Consider the following 21939-nt stretch of genomic DNA (forward strand, 5'->3'; position numbering starts at 1 on the left):
CGCATCCCCCATCGTGCTCCATCCCCCATGCTGCGCACTCCCCATCGTGCTCCATCCCCCATGCTGCACACCCCCCCATCGTGCTCCATCCCCATCGTGCTCCATCCCTCATGCTGCGCACCCCCCCATCGTGCTCCATCCCCCATGCTGCACACCCCCCCATCGTGCTCCATCCCCCATGCTGCGCACTCCCATCGTGCTCCATCCCCCATGCTGCGCACTCCCATCGTGCTCCATCCCCCATGCTGCGCACTCCCATCGTGCTCCATCCCCCATGCTGCGCACTCCCCATCGTGCTCCATCCCCCACGCTGCGCACCCCCTATTGTGCTCCACCCCCTATCGTGCTCCATCCCCCATGCTGCGCACCCCCCATGCTGCGCACCCCCCAGCGTGCTCCATCCCCCATGCTGCGCATCCCCCATGCTGCGCACCCCCCATCGTGCTCCATCCCCCATGCTGCGCACCCCCCCATCGTGCTCCATCCCCCATGCTGCGCACTCCCATCGTGCTCCATCCTGCGCACTCCCATCGTGCTCCATCCTGCGCACTCCCCATCGTGCTCCATCCCCCACGCTGCGCACCCCCCATCGTGCTCCACCCCCCAGCGTGCTCCATCCCCCATGCTGCGCACCCCCCAGCGTGCTCCATCCCCCATGCTGCGCACCCCCCATCGTGCTCCATAGTCACACATCAGACAGTATACACGCACACATCTGATCGCATACACTCACACCCTACTTCTCCCTGTGCCCTCCGGTGGGCGGTCCCAGCAGCTGTGCTGCACGCCGTGCTCCTCTGCCTTCTGCCGACACTCACAGATCCGATCGCATACACTCACACATCAGAACACACGCACACATCCGATCGCATACACGCACACATCCGATCGCATACACGCGCACACAAACACACACTGACGATATCGCACATACGTCCTCACACACTCACAACATCCGGAGATACCACATGCTTCCGGCCATGTGATCCTCCGGCAGGTCCTGGAAGGTCACTGCACGCACAGGATCTCGGCCGAGAAGTAAGCGATATCACTGGATGTTGTGAGTGTGTGGATGCGATCTGAGGTGTGTGTGAGAGTGAGTGAGTGTGATCTGAGGTGTGTGTGTCTGTTCTTATGTATGTGCGTGTGTGTTTGTGTTCCGCCGCTGCAGGACCTTGATGCGCTCACCTGCTCCCGGTCGGCGTCTGGTGGGTATGACTGCGGGGTCTTCTCTCTTCTGTCTTCTCTCTTCTGGGGGTGCCGCTGCCTATAATGAAGTGTCTTGCAGTGTCTTTAACTCTTTCACCGCTGCATGACACTTCATTATTGACCGCAGCGTATGCCGGCTCCCTGCACATGTGTACCGGGAGCCGGTGTTCACTGGTAGCCATGATACACATCGGGTAACTAAGGGAAGCGCTTCCTATAGTTACGCGATGTGTATCATGGTTACCAGCGTACATCGGCTCCGTCACGATCCCAGCATCGCAAGGTTATGTCCGCCGGGAGCGGGGCCGAGTGTACCAACGTGTGGCGTGGGCGAGCGGGCGAGGCGTCAGTGTATGCCGGCTCCCTGCACATGTGTACCGGGAGCCGGTGTACGCTGGAGCGGGCGATGCGTGCGGAGGGCTGGGTGCCGGCTCCCTGCACATGTGTACCGGGAGCCGGTGTACGCTCTAGCGGGGCTGAGCGGGCGAGGCGTCAGCGTATGCCAGTTCCCTGCACATGTGTACCGGGAGCCGGTGTACGCTGGAGCGGGCGATGCGTGCGGAGGGCCGGGGCGAGCGGCTAATCCATGCGGGGGGCGGGGCCAGGCCGAGGCGAGCGGCCAATCCGTGGGGGGAGGGGGGGCAGGCCGAGCCCAGCGGCCAATCCGACAGTTGTCACGCTAACGACACTGTCACGGTGACACAATTTTGGAGCAAGACAGACAGAATAAGGCAATTATATATATAGATATATATATCTCAGTACAGACCAAACGTTTGGACACACCTTCTCATTCAAAGAGTTTTCTTTATTTTCATGACTCTGAAAATTGTAGATTCACATTGAAGGCATCAAAACTATGAATTAACACATGTGGAATGAAATACTTAACAAAAAAGTGTGAAACAACTGAAAATATGTCTTTTATATTCTAGGTTCTTCAAAGTAGCCACCTTTTGCTTTGATTATTGCTTTGCACACTCTTGGCATTCTCTTGATGAGCTTCAAGAGGTAGTCACCGGAAATGGTCTTCCAACAGTCTTGAAGGAGTTCCCAGAGATGCTTAGCACTTGTTGGCCCTTTTGCCTTCACTCTGCTCACCCCAAACCATCTCGATTGGGTTCAGGTCTGGTGACTGTGGATGCCAGGTCATCTGGCGTAGCACCCGATCACTCTCCTTCTTAGTCAAATAGCTCTTACACAGCCTGGTGGTGTGTTTGGGGTCATTGTCCTGTTGAAAAATAAATGATGGTCCAACTAAACGCAAACCGGATGAAATAGCATGCCGCTGCAAGATGCTGTGGTAGCCATGCTGGTTCTGTATGCCTTCAATTTTGAATAAATCCCCAACAGTGTCACCAGAAAAGCACCCCCACACCATCACACCTCCTCCTCCATGCTTCACGGTGGGAACCAGCCATGTAGAGTCCATCCGTTCACCTTTTCTGTGTCGCACAAAGCCACAGTGGTTGGATCCAAAGATCTCAAATATGGACTCATCAGACCAAAGCACAGATTTCCAATGGTCTAATGTCCATTCCTTGTGTTCTTTAGCCTAAACAAGTCTCTTCTGCTTGTTGACTGTCCTTAGCAGTGGTTTCCAAACAGCTATTTTACTATGAAGGCCTGCTGTACAAAGTCTCCTTTTAACAGTTGTTCTAGAGATGTGTCTGCTGCTAGAACTCTGTGTTGCATTTACCTGGTCTCTAATCTGAACTGCAGTTAACCTGCGATTTCTGAGGCTGGTGACTCGGATAAACTTATCTTCCGCAGCAGAGGTGACTCTTGGTCTTCCTTTCCTGGGGCGGTCCTCATGTGAGTGCAGCGCCCCTGTGGTTAGGCACTACAGGGAAATACCGCACCTTAACAGCAAGGTGCAGTGCTCTTTGGTTACAGGTGAAAGAGAGAAGAACTCCTGGGACTGTTTTATATAGTAGGTCCATAAGGGGGTTGAGCCTAGCTGAGCGTGAGACGCGACGTGATTGACAGGACGACTGAGTGACAGTCAGTTAACAGTCAGTCAGTAAGGAGTGACAAGAAGAGACGAGTAAATTGATGACTAAAAGAAGGGCTACAAATAACATAGGCCCGACGTCCTGAGCGAGGGTACCCCAAAAGAAAAGAAAAACACAGGAAAAGGGGTAACCCAGACGGAAAGGGGACACTTTAGGTCTGGCGAGAGCCGATTGAAGAGTTCAGGTCGACACCGGTATAACGGAACCAAGGAGGTTTGTCAGGTTCATCCCCAAACCATTGACTGTTAACCTGGGATCCTAAATTAGAGGAGTCCCGGTACCCATCAAGAGTCTGACTACTAACTCCAAGCCGAGTTCACGACGCTGTTGCGGGATAGATAAAGAAATCGTGCAGCATCAGACCCCTGGGAAAACTAGTTGGAGACTAATGAGGGGGTTAAAGAGGGAGTCACAGAGCCCTCAAAGCAGGGACCGAGAAAGAGACAAAGGAAGGTTACCTCAGAGAGACTCTGTCATTAACTCTCCTCCGAAACTTGTGACCATTGGCCTTCTGGTAACCGAACTGTTTCTGCTGTGTACTGTGCGAAACAAACCAGATGCCAGTAAAAAGGACTTGTTTAAGCTGATGTGGACTCGGTGTGTCGTCTCTCCGCCGTTCGACAGGACCCTGCGACGTCAGAGAAGAAGGCAGCCATCACCGCTCGGTCGCTTCCCTCCTGGTCAGCGACACGCCGCCCTGAGGTAAAATAGCTCCACCTGTGGGGAGCTAAGAGATCTTAAGCTGCCGTCACCACCGTCTCAGAGGTGGGCAGCGCTGGTGTATCCCGTTTACCAGACACCACAGGTGGCGTCACGTATATCCCCAAAAATCATCCCTGTACCCCATTCCACAGCCGCAGAGTGAGCGCCCAGGGCACGAAGCCGGGACCGACCACCTCTGATAACCTCATCGAGAGTAAAGTATCCGTAGTCCCGGCGCCGACTACCCCGCTATCGAAAACCCTGATGGTCGACTCATGAGCCAGTTTCTTTGTAGCGTTTTTAATGGTTTTTGCCACAGCACTTGGGGACACTTTCAAAGTTTTCCCAATTTTTTCAGACTGACTGACCTTTAATTTCTTAAAGTAATGATGGCCACTTGTTTTTCTTTACTTAGCTGCTTTTTTCTTGCCATAATACAAATTGTAACAGTCTATTCAGTAGGACTATCAGCTGTGTATCCACCAGACTTCTGCACAACACAACTGATTGTCCCAACACCATTCATAAGGCAAGAAATCCCACTTATTAAACCTGGCAGGGCACATCTGTGAAGTGAAAACAATTTCCGGTGACTACCTCTTGAAGCTCATCAAGAGAATGCCAAGAGTGTGCAAAGCAGTAATCAAAGCGAAAGGTGGCTACTTTGAAGAACCTAGAATATAAGACATATTTTCAGTTGTTTCACTTTTTTTTGTTAAATATTTCATTCCACATGTGTTAATTCATAGTTTTGATACCTTCAATGTGAATCTACAATTTTCATAGTCATGGAAATAAAGAGAATTCTTTGAATGAGAAGGTGTATCCAAACTTTTGGTCTGTACTATAATATATATAATATATAAAGCTGTATGTGTGTATGTCCGGGATTTGCATCTGCACCGTCGCAGCTACAGCCACAAAATTTTGTACACTCACACTTCTGGACCCCATGAAACGAAAAGTGTATCCGCACCGTCACATTTACAATCACGAAATTTTGCACAGACACCTCATGTGACCAAGGGAACGTCGTAGACTTTTGACAGGAAAATTTAACCCCGCGCTTTACAGTTACTCTCCAAAATTCATGCCTCCATTAAAGTAAATGGATAAACGACCACGAAACCGAGGATAAAACCTGACTGAACACGCTGCCCTGCACCTCAACACGTGTTTCGCTTCTGCTTCATCGGGAGGTGCAGGGAGTGTGCTGCCAGCGGTTTAAATCCCCCCATTGTGGCGCTTACCTGCCAATAGCGGCGCACGTCGGCACACCGAGGACCATCCTCCAGAGCACATGGGCGTCCAGGAATCATTAGCGTGCACACGTGCAGGATCATCTGTGCTGCACGTGTGCACGCTGATGATTCCTGGACGCCCATGTGCTCTGGAGGATGGTCCTCGGTGTGCTCAAAATCTCAAAATTTTTATAAGTACAGTTTGGAATGTTTAGTGCTGAAGTGCACATTTGGTGCTGGCTTTTTGTTTTTTCTTCATTGAATTGGTCGGTGGTTGACCTCCACCTTGCTATGCACCCCAATTTGGGATGTATTCCATCTGTCTAGATTTTGGCGGTTAGTGACTGTTCACATTGAGTCATCAGGCTTTGTCCACAGGCTATTTACTTCATGCAGCATTTGCTTGGACCTGTCCCGCCCACAGCCATGACTCAGTCATGGGTACGGGATTGAAATAGACCAGGTGAGTGCTGCTGAGAGCAGTTCTACTATTCATATGTGAGGCCGTATGGCACATTTTATAAAAATATTTTAGTGTAGGACTGCCTCTAATGAGATTTGCCGTGACGTGGCGAGGCAGCTCAAGAAATTGCAATTTTTTGCCTAAAATCTCAAAATTTTTATAATAAGTACAGTTTGGAATGTTTAGTGCTGAAGTGCACATTTGGTGCTTTCTTTTTGTTTTTTCTTCATTGAATTGGTCGGTGGTTGACCTCCACCTTGCTATGCACCCCAATTTGGGATGTATTCCATCTGTCTAGATTTTGGCGGTTGGTGACTGTTCACATTGAGTCATCAGGCTTTGTCCACAGGCTATTTACTTCATGCAGCATTTGCTTGGACCTGTCCCGCCCACAGCCATGACTCAGTCATGGGTACGGGATTGAAATAGACCAGGTGAGTGCTGCTGAGAGCAGTTCTACTATTCATATGTGAGGCCGTATGGCACATTTTATAAAAATATTTTAGTGTAGGACTGCCTCTAATGAGATTTGCCGTGACGTGGCGAGGCAGCTCAAGAAATTGCAATTTTTTGCCAAAAATCTCAAAATTTTTATAATAAGTACAGTTTGGAATGTTTAGTGCTGAAGTGCACATTTGGTGCTGGCTTTTTGTTTTTTCTTCATTGAATTGGTCGGTGGTTGACCTCCACCTTGCTATGCACCCCAATTTGGGATGTATTCCATCTGTCTAGATTTTGGCGGTTGGTGACTGTTCACATTGAGTCATCAGGCTTTGTCCACAGGCTATTTACTTCATGCAGCATTTGCTTGGACCTGTCCCGCCCACAGCCATGACTCAGTCATGGGTACGGGATTGAAATAGACCAGGTGAGTGCTGCTGAGAGCAGTTCTACTGTTCATATGTGAGGCCGTATGGCACATTTTATAAAAATATTTTAGTGTAGGACTGCCTCTAATGAGATTTGCCGTGACGTGGCGAGGCAGCTCAAGAAATTGCAATTTTTTGCCAAAAATCTCAAAATTTTTATAATAAGTACAGTTTGGAATGTTTAGTGCTGAAGTGCACATTTGGTGCTGGCTTTTTGTTTTTTCTTCATCGGGAGGTGCAGGGAGTGTGCTGCCAGCGGTTTAAATCCCCCCATTGTGGCGCTTATCTGCCAATAGCGGCGCACGTCGGCACACCGAGGACCATCCTCCAGAGCACATGGGCGTCCAGGAATCATCAGCGTGCACACGTGCAGGATCATCTGTGCTGCACGTGTGCACGCTGATGATTCCTGGACGCCCATGTGCTCTGGAGGATGGTCCTCGGTGTGCCGACGCGCGCCGTTATTGGCAGGTAAGCGCCACAATGGGGGGATTTAAACCGCTGGCAGCACACTCCCTGCACCTCCTGATGAAGCGGAGCGAAACACATGTTGAGGTGCAGGGCAGCGTGTTCAGTCAGGTTTTATCCTCGGTGGGTCGCTCCATCTTTATGGAGTATTTTCTCCTTTATGTGCAGCATGATCTCCCCCTGCTGATCATTGGCAACATGCCTTCTTACTGCTTACCTCATGGTCTGTAACTTTACATAGGGGATGTGAGGCTGCACATTATACAGGTTTACTATCTTTTGGTTGCACTATTTTCTTGTAGAACCATTATCAATCACTTGTATACAAAAAATCTTTTTGCAACCATATAATGCACATTGCATGTATAGTACATCTTTGCTGAAACAGTTGGCATGTTTATGGTTTATGACTCTTTTTGTGATGAATTTTGAGAGTGTAAAAGACCAATTCTGGTCATTATTTATGTATTATAAACTCCCATATTTATTATATCTGTGCCACATTGTTGCTACACTGTTAAGCTGTGGATTGCACTATCCTGCATTAAATCTGTGACCTAACCTTGTGCGACCTCTAGTGGTTGATTTTGGTACAATCCATTCAGATATATTTACATTCATGCTATTTTGCATTGTACCACTTCCAATCACTTTTGGTCTCTTAATAATTACATCTTCCTTGTAACCAAGACTTTGGCGTGATATTTTATCCTGACACGCATAGCTGCCCTGTTTTTCTTTATCGTTCCTATGGGAGACCCAGACCATGGGGTGTATAGCTACTGCCCCCGGAGGACACACAAAGTTACTACACTCAAAAACGTGTAGCTCCTCCCTCCTAGCATATACACCCCCTGCTAGCCAGATCTAGCCAGTTTCTTGCTTTGTGTCAGGAGGATCCACACACACACATGCATCCCTTTTTGATTTTTCATTTTTACAAAGATTTGGAAGAAAAGCGGGTCCACTGGACTCCCGGCATGTCCCTTCTCACCCCCCTGGCGGCGGTGCTGTTAAGGTTGACTTCAGGGCAGGAGCCCTTCATGCCGCGCTCCTTCAACATCCCTTAGGGGCTCTGATTTGAAGTGGGAGCCAACACGGTTCTCACTGCCTTGCAGGAGACCGGCCTCCATCCGCAGCCCTTGTGCAGGACCCTGCTGGACGGAGCACTGACCCCCACCCCACAGGGACTGGACCCTGCGTCTCAAAGCTAAGTATAGAGACGTTTATTCAGAGGGTCTTTCTGCAATGTGGGGCTCTTTTATTGGGGGGGACAGTGATTGCTGAATAATGCTGCCTTGTTTACTGTGTTTCCGGCCGGTTCCACAGTTTTTACTGAGAACCGCGCCGATGAGGCCTGATTTTCGGCCGCATGCATAACTTTAGGCCCCGGCTTCAGCCGCGGCCTAGTTTCGTTTCGTTCCCCTGCATGTCAGGCATGCAGGGGGACGCTGCAGAGCCGCCCGCCGGCCGCTCTGCACAGGGGAGGACGCTCCTTTTTGAGGTGATGATTCCCTCCCCTGTACATCTCCTTCGCCCTCCGATTCCCGCTCCTGGGTTAACCCCCGCCTCCCCCCCCTCACTCTGGCGCCATTTTCTCAGCGTCTTAGTACACTGGTCGGCGCTGGCTGCCCTGCAGCACAGGGAGGGAATACTGGCTGAGGGTCCAGGCTTGGAATCCGGAGGGCACTCATAATATGGCCTGATAAGTCACAACCTCTGGTTGTGCACTTTTTATACACTCTCAGGCATTCTGAAGGAGTTAATTCTTTATCATAGAATCTCCTCCTCAGCAGCATGTCTCACTCTAGCAGCAAAGCTACAAGGCTGTACTCTACATGTGCTGCATGTAACCTCATATTGCCTGAACCGGCACACTGTAATGGTTCTTAGGTGGGAGTCTCCCCAGGCTGAACCCCTGTCTTGGGTATTCTACGCATGCTAGACAGAGCCCCCACCTCTGCAGCATGTCTCACAGAGCGAGGCTGCAGGCTGTTTTTTTATTAGTCTCGTACGGCTATACCGAGCTCCTAACCACTGTGACCCCTCAGCATGGGGGCTCATTAATGGTCCCTCCAGCTGCTCCGGTTTCGGTGGCTGACCCCCATGGGATTCCTATTTCCAGGGGTCGGCTGTCCCGGCATCTGCTGAGCATGCAGTCCCCCTCTCAGGGCGTTTTCTGCTCGCTCGGCCAAGCTCACAAGGGACTCTCCTTCTGGGCTCAGACCCCGTTCTCCTGACAGGGAGACGCAGGGTCCCCTGTCCTCCCCGTCCCGCAGCTCTGATTACGAGCTGATTCACCGGACGAGGAAGATGTCTCTACCGCGGACACGGACGCTACTTTATGTACATTGATCCGTCCGTAGGTGACGTAGGTGACGCAGATGCGAATGATTGGCTTGCGTCCATTATTCTTGTGTCCGCCTGATCAGGGGAGTATTCCCCGCTGGCAGAAAGGCACAGTTTACCTTTAGCAGGTCAAGGAGTGTGTTACTTAACCACTCCAGTTTTCAGCCCGCTGCGTCCAAGCCCACAGCCTATCCTGCAGACCCCACAGCGGGGTTCTGCTGCCTGTCTCCCCCTCCCTTCAGAGAGGGTAGCCACTCCGGTCTAGACTGCCCGGTTAGTTGTATCAGTGGCTGACGGCACCTCTATAGGATTCTACCGTACATTAATTTTGTACTGGACCTCAATCCGCTCTGAGATGAAGCGTGTTTCTGAGGACTGTGTTTCCCCTGTCCACCAATGGTGGTCAAGAAGCGGGCTCATTCACTTCAGGTGGCTCAGCCCGGACCGTTATGTCAGTGGCTGATGGCTCCTCACTTAAGGTTCTGCGGTCCGCCCGGTTGTCCTTTGGGCCAAGTCGGTATGGGAACGGCAGGAGCTTGTTCTCCTCAGCTTACAGCAGTGCGGTTTTTTTTGTAACTTCTCTGCTTCTCTGGAGGAAATGCATTCTCTCACAGGGACTCTATCCCCAAAACGGTTGCCTGAACTCCAGACTTCAGTCTTTTCATCCTCTGCCAGGTCTGCCATGCTAGACGCCGCACGGCGGTGGTCTGGGCTACCTTCCTCGCTATCCGCAGGCTCCTGTGGCTTCGAAATTGGAAGGCAGATGCCTCTATGGAGGTTCCTGGCTGGGCTCCCCCTTGGTGGGCCCAGTTTCCCCGGAACCAAGCTGGGTGAAATTAAGGAAGCTCTTGGCGGGGAGTGTGCTTCCTCGCCACAAACCTAAACCAGGGAACCTGTCCAGGGCAGGAATCAGTTGAGGTTTCGATGGTTTCCGTTCCTCCAGCTGATCGTCCTCTAGCTCAGCCTAGGTTCATGGAACCAAATGGCTCGAAGCTGCGTCTTCAGAAAACCGCAGGAGATGCTGTCACTGAGTCAGTTTCCTCCGAGCTATTTAGCCACGCCAACAACCTCCTTGGTCGTTGGCAGGCTCTCTCCACTTGGCGATGTAGGGTTCTAACACGTCTCCGTTAAATGGGGGCGACATTATATCTCCCTGGGCTACAGGATGGACTTCTGTCCACCCGCCAAACAGATTTTTTCTGTCAACTCCTCCCGGCTCCAAGGCCGCCGCCTTCTCACAGGCTGTGGCATTTCTTGCTGGCCAATGGAGTAATTGTACCGGTTCCCGACTGGGAACGGTTCTGAGATTTTGCTTAAATCTATTCCTAGTCCCCGAAGAGGGCGGTGCCTTCCGACCTGGATCTTTAGCTTTTCAAGCATAGCCAGGTGGGGCGTTTTCACATGGAGTCTCGGTTTTGTTCCGTGTGTTTTTCGCACCGGATCAATCAAGAGCCCAAGGAGATTCCTTAGCAGCCATCGGCATCAGAGCTGCCTATCGGCAGGAGTCAATCGCAGTTTCTCACCAGCGTTGACTACGTTTTGACAATCGGAGTGGTCCAATTCGTGGCTCTTCCCTTGGGATTAGCCAAGGCCCCTCGAGTATTATCATTGAGGCAGCTGTGATTACGGTCCTTGCCCCCCTAGGGTTTGGCAGTGATCTTTTGCCCTGGTCAGCCTTCTTGTTGGGGCTTCATTCAGTGCTGACTCTTAGCAGAGTGCTTCGCTCACTCTCGCCACGCTGACCTATTCGGGTGGCTTGTCTTTCTGTCTAAGTCCACTCTGACTTCGAACCAGGGGCGTCAATGGAAGCGGTTCCTTGCCCAGTTTCCCCTGCGTCCTCTGAGACTGGATGTTTTCCGCTGTACAAGCGAACTCAATCCTCCCACGGGGTGGTGGCTTCGCCACTGACCAGAGGCTCGTTTTCAGTGGTGGCTTCGGCCACTCTGTCTCAAGGGCGCTCCTCTCTGGCCCGTCCCGGGTGATCCTCACCAGGATGCTAGCCTATCCGCCTGGGGAGCAGGATATCTCCACCGTGGAGCGCAGGGCGCTTGGACTCTGTCCGAATCAGCCCTCTGGATCAATGTGCTGGAAATCACTGCTGTATTTCTGGCTCTCCAAGCCTTCCCCATCTGTGAGCGGCTAGGCACATTCGAGTCCAGTCGGACAACGTGACAGCGTTTTCCTATTTCAGCTTCCAGGGCGGGACGTTCAGCCGCCTGGCAATCTTGGCGGCTCAACATTCCTCAGTGGACAAGGGACTCCTAGTCCACCGTATCCGCAGTCCACATCCTAGATGTGAAAACTACGAGGCAGGCTATTTCAGCTGTCCAACCGCGGTCCACAATCCTCAGGTTTTGCGGTAGACACACTGGTTCATGTTTGATCCCAGCTTGTCTCTTTTCGAATTTCACCCTCTACCTCTTGTCCAGAGTCCTGCGCAAGATCGGTAAAGGGGGCCGTCGGGTCATTCTTCCAGACTGACCCAAGCGGGCTTGGTCCTCTGACCTGCTCCTTCTGTCCGTTGGGTTGCCATGGCATCTTCCGGACCGTCCAGACCTTTTCTCAAAAGGTCCGTTTTTTCCGCCAGAATTCTGGACTCTCAGATTGACGGCGTAGCTCTTGAGTCCTGGATCTTGACGACTTCTGGTATCCTTCCTGAAGTCATCTCCACTATGACTCGAGCTCCAAAGTGTCCTTTGACCTTTTTGGCCTAGCCGACCCTCCTGTCCCTTCCACAGTCCGGTCTACAGCTAGGACTATCCCTCATTAAGGGACAGGTCTCGGCCCTGTCAGTATGTGCCAGCGGCGTATCGCCCGGCTGGCTCCGGTGCGCTCCTTTAAGGGCGCATCTCACATCATTCCGCTTTTCCGGCGGCCTATGGAGACCTGGGACCTTAATCCGGTCCTCCCGGTTCCCGGAAACCCCCCTTTGCGCCTCTTGGGGAGGTTTTGTTGTTTCATCTTCACAGAAAGGTACACCTTCTAGTGGCTATAATTTCCCGCCTGAGAGTTCTGGCTGCACTCTCTCGGAGTCGTCCCCCTTTTTTGGTCTTTTGCATCAAGACAAGGTGGTCTTCATCCGACTCCGGATTTTTTTCCCTAAGGTGGTTTCTGCCTCCACCTTATCCGGGGCAATTTTCCTGCCTTCCTTTTGTCCGGCTCCTGTTCATCGCTTGAGGAAGCGTTGCATATCCTGGATCGGGTGCGGGCGCTCCGGATCTATGTGTCTCGCACCGCCGTTATTAGGCGGTGCACCTCTCTAGTGCTGACTGGTCGTCAGCGTAACGGTCTCTCGGCATCTAAGCTGACCCTGATGTTGGCCTAGGTCGGCCATTTCCGAGACCTATGAGTGTACTCAGGTGCCTTCCCCGCTGGGGATCGGGGCACATTTGGTCAGACCTGTCGGCGCCTTTATTTTTGGGCTTTCAGGCACCAGGTTGCGGCTCAATAGGTCTGTCAGACTGCAGCTCAAATTAGTCTGCATGCTTTTTCGAAGCACTCCCAACGCATGCTCATGCTTTGGCAGACGTGGGCTTGGACAGACGCATTTTTCCGGCGTCTGTCGCCCATTTGTGAAGTTAGGTTTGCCTGCTTCTCAGTTGTCTGTTTATTCCCACCCATGGACTGCTTTTGAACGTCCCATGGTCTGGGTCTCCCATAGGAACGATAAAGAAAAAGAGAATTTTGTTTACTTACCGTAAATTCTTTTTCTTATAGTTCCGACATGGGAGACCCAGCACCCTCCCTATGCCTGTTGGCAGGTTTCTTGTTCCGTGTGTCTTCACCGGCTGTTATTGTTGTAGACAGAGGTTCCGGTTCTTCCGGTTTTTACTCTGTCTCTCTTGTGGGTGGATGTCCTCCTTCAGCTTTTGCACTAAACTGGCTAGATCTGGCTAGCAGGGGGTGTATATGCTAGGAGGGAGGAGCTACACGTTTTTGAGTGTAGTAACTTTGTGTGTCCTCCGGGGGCAGTAGCTATACACCCCATGGTCTGGGTCTCCCATGACGGAACTATAAGAAAAAGAATTTACGGTAAGTAAACAAAATTCTCTTTTTTGTCTGTGTGTTATTGATTTTATTTTCACTCATTGCACTAACTGTGTGTCCCTGTATCGCATTGCTTAATAAAACAAATTTTGTATTTTTTGTAAATCTTTCGGCACGTAGCCTTCATTTACTGATTTACGGTACTTACAAATAGAGTCTATTGTTTAAATTAAAGTAAATGGCACCTGGAACTACAGGTTATTAGTAGGAGCTGTGAGTGGTTGCTATAGGAACAAAAGACATTCATAGTATAAGAAGCGTATATGTGAGGTAATAAGATGTCGGTGAGGGGACGGATAGAGAGAGACAGACTGGGGGAAAGACAGGCGGACAGGGAAAGAGACAGGCAGAGCACATTACTTGGCCAATTTAGTTAAATCTGTGTGGAATATCTGTGGTGTTGAAATATATGTTGTGAAATGCTTCTATTAGCTTAGCTTTTCCTTTTAATAATTACATTTCTATCTATTTGTTTTGTGGTTGCTGTGTGCAGAATAAATTTTTGTTAATACATTCTATTTTGTTAACAACAGTTATTAAGCCGGGTAGTACAGCTAGTGTGTGTGTGTGTGTGTGTGTGTGTGTGTGTATGTGTGTGTATATATATATATATACATATATATATATATATATGTATGTATGTATGTATGTATGTATGTATGTATGTATGTGTGTGTATATATTTATGTATGTATATACAGTTAGGTCCAGAAATATTTGGACAGTGACACAATTTTCGCGAGTTGGGCTCTGCATGCCACCACATTGGATTTGAAATGAAATCTCTACAACAGAATTCAAGTGCAGATTGTAACGTTTAATTTGAAGGTTGGAACAAAAATATCTGATAGAAATTGTAGGAATTGTACACACTTCTTTACAAACACTCCACATTTTAGGAGGTCAAAAGTAATTGGACAAATAAACCAAACCCAAACAAAATATTTTTAGTTTCAATATTTTGTTGCGAATCCTTTGGAGGCAATCACTGCCTTAAGTCTGGAACCCATGGACATCACCAAACGCTGGGTTTCCTCCTTCTTAATGCTTTGCCAGGCCTTTACAGCCGCAGCCTTCAGGTCTTGCTTGTTTGTGGGTCTTTCCGTCTTAAGTCTGGATTTGAGCAAGTGAAATGCATGCTCAATTGGGTTAAGATCTGGTGATTGACTTGGCCATTGCAGAATGTTCCACTTTTTTGCACTCATGAACTCCTGGGTAGCTTTGGCTGTATGCTTGGGGTCATTGTCCATCTGTACTATGAAGCGCCGTCCGATCAACTTTGCGGCATTTGGCTGAATCTGGGCTGAAAGTATATCCCGGTACACTTCAGAATTCATCCGGCTACTCTTGTCTGCTGTTATGTCATCAATAAACACAAGTGACCCAGTGGCATTGAAAGCCATGCATGCCCATGCCATCACGTTGCCTCCACCATGTTTTACAGAGGATGTGGTGTGCCTTGGATCATGTGCCGTTCCCTTTCTTTTCCAAACTTTTTTCTTCTCATCATTCTGGTACAGGTTGATCTTTGTCTCATCTGTCCATAGAATACTTTTCCAGAACTGAGCTGGCTTCATGAGGTGTTTTTCAGCAAATTTAACTCTGGCCTGTCTGTTTTTGGAATTGATGAATGGTTTGCATCTAGATGTGAACCCTTTGTATTTACTTTCATGGAGTCTTCTCTTTACTGTTGACTTAGAGACAGATACACCTACTTCACTGAGAGTGTTCTGGACTTCAGTTGATGTTGTGAACGGGTTCTTCTTCACCAAAGAAAGTATGCGGCGATCATCCACCACTGTTGTCATCCGTGGACGCCCAGGCCTTTTTGAGTTCCCAAGCTCACCAGTCAATTCCTTTTTTTCTCAGAATGTACCCGACTGTTGATTTTGCTACTCCAAGCATGTCTGCTATCTCTCTGATGGATTTTTTCTTTTTTTTCAGCCTCAGGATGTTCTGCTTCACCTCAATTGAGAGTTCCTTAGACCGCATGTTGTCTGGTCACAGCAACAGCTTCCAAATGCAAAACCACACACCTGTAATCAACCCCAGACCTTTTAACTACTTCATTGATTACAGGTTAACGAGGGAGACGCCTTCAGAGTTAATTGCAGCCCTTAGAGTCCCTTGTCCAATTACTTTTGGTCCCTTGAAAAAGAGGAGGCTATGCATTACAGAGCAATGATTCCTAAACCCTTTCTCCGATTTGGATGTGAAAACTCTCATATTGCAGCTGGGAGTGTGCACTTTCAGCCCATATTATATATATAATTGTATTTCTGAACATGTTTTTGTAAACAGCTAAAATAACAAGACTTGTGTCACTGTCCAAATATTTCTGGACCTAACTATATATATATATATATATATATATATATATATATATATATATATATATATATATATATATATATATATATATATATATATATATATATATATATATATATATATATATATATATACATACATACATACATACATACATACATACATACATATATATATATATATATATATATATATATATATATATATATATATATATATATATATATATATATATATATATATATATATATATATATATATATATATATATATATATATATATATATATACACACACATACATATATATATATATATATATATATATATATATAATGTATGTAAGAAAAATTTTTAGTGCTGGCCAAAAGTATCGGCACCCCTGCAATTCTGTCAGATAATACTCAGTTTCTTCTTGAAAACTATTGCAATCACAAATTCTTTGGTATTATTATATTCATTTAATTTGTCTTCAATGAAAAAAAATAAAAAAAATTGTCATAAAGCCAAATTGGATATAATTCCACATCAAACATAAAGAAGGGGGTGGAAAAAAATAAGGAAAATAAAAACCCCACTTCTTACCCCGAGACATAAAGTCAGGCTGGAGTTTGCCAAAACCTACCTGAGAAAGCCTAAAATGTTTTGGAAGAATGTTCTCTGGTCAGATGAGACAAAAGTAGAGCTTTTTGGGAAAAGCCATCAACATAGTTTACAGGAAAAAATACAGGAAAAAATAAGAGGCATTCAAAGAAAAGAACACGGTCCCTACAGTCAAACATGGCGGAGGTTCCCTGATGTTTTGGGGTTGCTTTGCTGCCTCTGGCAATGGACTGCTTGACCGTGTGCATGGCATTATGAAGCCTGAAGACTACCAACAAATTTTGCAGCATAATGTAGGGCCCAGTGTGAGAAAGCTGGGTCTTCCTCAGAGGTCATGGGTCTTCCAGCAGGACAATGACCCAAAACACACTTCAAAAAACTCTAGAAAATGGTTTGATAGAAAGCACTGGAGACTACTAAAGTGGCCAGCAATGAGTCCAGACCTGAACCCCATAGAACACCTGTGGACAGATCTCAAAATGGCAGTTTGGAGAAGGCCCCTTCAAATCTCAGGGACCTGGAGCAGTTTGCCAAAGAAGAATGGTCTAAAATTCCAGCAGAGCATTGTAAGAAACTCATTGATGGTTACCGGAAGCGGTTGTTTGCAGTTATTTTGGCTAAAGGTTGTGCAACCAAGTATTAGGCTAAGGGTGCCAATACTTTTGTCTGGCCCATTTTTGGAGTTTTGTGGGAAATGGTCAATGATTTGATTTTTGTTTCATTCTCTTTTGTGTTTTTTCATTGCAAGCAAAATAAATGAAGATAATAATACCAAAGAAATTGTGATTGTAATCATTTTCAAGAAGAAACTGAGTATTATCTGACAGAATTGCAGGGGTGCCAATACTTTTGGCCAGCACTGTATATAATATGGATGGGCGTTTAAAGACAATCTGTCAGCAGGTTTGTCTCAAAACAATGATTGTTTCATCAACAAGAGATTATCACTGTCCAGATTAGGTCTCGCGCACCTCCTAGACCAGAGATCTCAAGCTCGCGGGCCGCATGCGGCCCCTGAGGCTGCTTGTTGCGGGCCGCAGACCCCGTGACAATCGCGGCTCTATGCTGAGGGTCGGCGCCAGCAGGACATTACTGCAATTGAATACATTTGCGGTGCCGCGCAGAGGAGCTGTCAGCTCTATTCCAGTTGCTGCTGCTGTCTGCCAATCAGATGCAAGGAGGTGATGTCATACAGCGACGTCACTTCCTTGTATCTGATTGGCAGGCAGCAGCCATTGGTCCAGGCACTGCTCCTCTGAGCGGCACCGCAAATGGATTCAAATGCAGTAAAGTTCCTGCCGGCGCCGACCCTCAGCATAGAGCCGCGATCGTCACGTGCGGAAACAAGCCGGTAAGGTACGTGCTCAAGATCAGGACCTGCTGCGTCCTGAACACAGCTGGTCCTGATCGGCGGGGCCGCAAGTCTCCTCCTTAGGAGGAGCTGAAGCATGCTGCATCCAAAACTCTGCAAATACTGATCGTGGGCACACAGGGAACAGAGGAAAGGTGAGGAGAATTTTTATTTTTTGCATATTGCTAAAGGATGGGTAGAATACTACAGAACACAATACTACAAGGGTGGGCAGAATATTACAGGGATGGCCACAATACTACAGGCATGGCCACAATACTACAAGGATGGCCACAATACTACAGGAATAGCCACAATCCTACAAGGCCGGGCTGAATATTACAGGGCACAATACTACGGGATGGGCACAATACTACAGGGATGGGCATAATACTACAGGGATGGGCACAATACTACAAGGTACAATGAGGGGCACAATATTACTGAGCACAATACTACAGGGCACAAGGATGGGCACAATACAACAGGGCACTATACTACTGGGCAGATACTACTGGGCACAATACCACAAGGATGAGCACCTTACTACAGGGCACACGGATGGGGATATTACTGCAGCATGGGCACATTACTACAAGATGTTGGCTAAGATTACTATGTTAATTAAAACAATATTACAAGAAGGTGATAAAATGTAAAAAAAAAATCTTAATAAAGCATGACTTTTTTCTGCCGTTAAAAATACTTTTTTATATATAAACTTAACGAAAAAAAAGTGCACGCTTGCTATAATATACAAACAAAAAATGTTTAAAAAAGTGATCCAAAGGTGTGTAGAAAAAAACATGGAATCACTAAAAATGTTCACTTTGTCCTGCCAGTAATGCGGCCCCTCTTTAATTTATTTTTTTTTCCATATGCGGCCCATTCCTCCAGCTGAGTTTGAGACCCCTGTCCTAGACCAACCTCGCTCTGCCTTTAGCGTCAAATATGCAAATTTTCTCCTATGCTGGAGGGAGACCAATGTCCTATTTTCTGCAGATGATCTGAGCCATTGGCATCAGATGAAAGACCCATGGCTTAGATTCAGCAACGATATTTTAATTTCTCAGTTGCTACTTTGGGGGACACAGTAACCATGAGGTAATATGCTGACACTTGGAGGCTGACACTAAGAATGCATCTTGGAAAAAGAGCTGACTCCTCCACACCAGACTTGGGTCTGAGTAGTAGATCTAAATTAGCCTTGATTCATATAGATTAAGAATTTACCTCCTTCTTTTTTTTTTTTTTGTTTGTTTGTTTGCAGTGCGGCATGCTGGCGGGTTACACTAGTATAGGCCTCTGCAGCCAGTAGAAGTCTTTTTGTTTATTATATCTTAAACAATTGCTTAAATACACTGGGGATTTCCGCATTCTGAGCCTATTGTCAGGTCACCCCATATTCCTCTGACCTTAATTAAGTGGGATTAATTTTTCTGTAAATTCCCCAGATTTTCTGCCATTTGAAAAGGCATTGTCCCTTAGGATGACGCCACTTTTTTAGACATATTGAGTGGCTATTGAAATGAGTTCAATACATTATGTCATACTTTACACTATCTTAGTCCCCACCTTATCGTAGCTAGGTAGAGAATACTAACAGCGTTTCCATCTTTTCGCCTCCTAAGGTAGCACGGGCCAGGTACATCTCATTTGAGTTTTAAGGCAGGTTGTTAAGATCAACTTATTTTGTGTTTGGAGATTTTACATCTCTGATCGTCTCCCAAGAAGCCTACCTACTCCACTAGAGGTTTCCCCAGTAGGTGACGGAAGGATTCTCCATCCCTAGTTGGGGCTGAAAATTTGGAATGCCAGCGCCATATTCTTTGAGTCCAGAACTCTCACTCTTTATTGCACAACCCACAGCATCCAGAAAGTCTTTCCCCAAAGGTCTTATCTTGTACCCAATTTCTTGGTAATAAATTTACCGGCAGGACTGTTTTGGGTCCATAGTTTGGAAGCCTCTGAGACTTTGAGAGTCAGTAGGTTTCACTAGGATTAGGAACAAGGGTTTTAAGGCCCAGTCACACTAAACAACTTATCAGCGATCCCAACAACGATACAACCTGATAGGGATTGCTGGTAAGATGCTAGGAGGTCGCTGGTGAGATGTCACACTAAGCAACGCTCCAGCGATCCCACCAGCAACCTGACCTGGCAGGGATCGCTGGAGCGTCGCTACACGTGGAAGCATGCTGCGCTTGGTAACTAAGGTAAATATCGGGTAACCAACCCGATATTTACCTTGGTTACCAGCGCACACCGCTTAGCTCTGGCTCCCTGCACACCTAACCACAGTATACATCAGGTTAATTACCCAATGTGTACTCTGCTACGTGTGCAGGCAGCAGGGAGCCGGCTTCTGCGGACGCTGGTAACCACGGTAAACATCGGGTAACCAAGAAGCCCTTCCCTTGGTTACCCGATATTTACATTCGTTACCAGCGTCCGCCGCTCTCACACTGCCAGTGCCGGCTCCCTGTTCCCTGCACTCCTAGCCACAGTACATATTGGGTTAATTACCCGATGTGTAGTCTGGCTATGTGTGCAGGGAGCAGGGAGCCGGCACTGACAGCTGAGAGCGGCGGACGCTGGTAACAAAGGTAAATATCGGGTAACCAAGGAAAAGGCTCCTTGGTTACCCGATATTTACATTGGTTACCAGAGTCCGCAGAAGCCGTCTCCCTGCTCACTGCACATTCAGTTGTTGCTCTCTCGCTGTCACACACAGCGATGTGTGCTTCACAGCGGGAGAGCAACAACTAAAAAATGGTCCAGGACATTCAGCAACAACCAGCGACCTCACAGCAGAGGCCAGGTTGTTGCTGGATGTCACACACCGCAACATCGCTAGCAAGTTGTGCCTCAGCAGCGATGTGGCTAGCGATGTTGCTTAGTGTGACGGTACCTTTTATACGTCATGTTTCTACCAGAGCATTTAGAATGCTTCTTATTAGGTGAGAACCTATTGATAGTGCCTATTACAAGCTGACGACTTACCATCCTGGTTTAGAGATCGAGGCTATCCAAATGAGGTTCTTAGACTGGCCTTTGAGAATGTTAGCAGGCAAAAATTGAGTAATCTTATACCCAAACACAGATCAGAGTTTGAGAAATCAATTTGTATCATATGGATAATGCCAATAGAGAAGTAAGATCTATTCCTGAGAAATACTGGAGTATATTAATTGATGATACTGATCTCATGTCATTGTTGGGTGAAATACTAATGATCACTTTCTGGGAGGGAGAAAACGATAGTGGTCGCAGAGTGTGTAATCGAGCCTTTGAGGGCCTGCCATCGCCATTTTCAACTCAATGTGTGTCTTTTACCCTGATGTAATTTTGTAAAATGTTAGTTTTAAGTGTGATCTAATAAAAATACATAGTCGACAAATATATTGAGCTCTGTATAGAGCTACGTGGATCAGCAGCGTCCATGCTTTACTGCCGCTTATATACACCGCTCCATCTCTTCGGATGTATTGGATTATACTGATCAATAGGGATCCCAGGAGTGAAGCCCCTGTGACCTAGCATTTATCATCTATCTTGAAGGCATTGATGCAGTGTGACTTTAAATTTACGTCTTAAATTTCCCAAGCAGCATGGACCACTGTGATAAATGTGGCATATTCTCAGACGGTGTTGTCTAAGTTTACATTGTAAAAACATTTATAATCAGTGATTTCAAATACATATTATTTCGCTACATGATATACATAATATTGTAAGTACTTTGTTCGGGCAACTAGTATGCATCATAAATATATACATATAAAACGGAACTGTGGATATTACTCTCAATTGTATATTCCCCCAAATGATATCTATATAGGGATAATACATATAATACTGTGTATCAAAAATTGAATAAATAATTATATCCAGACCACTAAGGGTCACTATTGCTATATTAAACAGCCAAATATGTCGTGATTGGAGGTGGGCGGTATTTAAACCTCTCCGGTCAGTGAGACACACCCCTTGACGAAGAGATCGAAACACGTGTCGGGTGTTTATCCTCTCCTCTCTCTAACGGTAACTATTTAAACTGATGTTACATGTATAAAAATGCTATAGTACTGTGTTAATTATACTGTGAATCTGTGCGGATCATTTCCCTTTTGATATTGGAAGCGCTGTTTAGATCCATGTGATAAACAGGGCCACCTGGTTGTCTTACATAGTATTAGTGACCCCTAGTGGTCTGGACGCAATTATCTCTATTGTGTATGTCATGCATCAGTCAAGTATGGGATTTATGACATACTTGAATATTTAATATA

At 47.2% G+C, this 21939-nt stretch overlaps 1 protein-coding gene across 1 annotated transcript in view; it reads left to right on the plus strand.

Moving 5' to 3' along the window:
* The window catches only part of COMMD6 (COMM domain containing 6), a 49356-nt gene that overhangs the window by 26411 nt on the left and 1006 nt on the right, over positions 1 to 21939 (plus strand). The gene's annotated exons all lie outside the window — the stretch shown is intronic.

The sequence above is a fragment of the Anomaloglossus baeobatrachus genome, chromosome 2 (assembly GCF_048569485.1).
Source record: "Anomaloglossus baeobatrachus isolate aAnoBae1 chromosome 2, aAnoBae1.hap1, whole genome shotgun sequence".
Lineage (NCBI taxonomy): Eukaryota > Metazoa > Chordata > Amphibia > Anura > Aromobatidae > Anomaloglossus > Anomaloglossus baeobatrachus.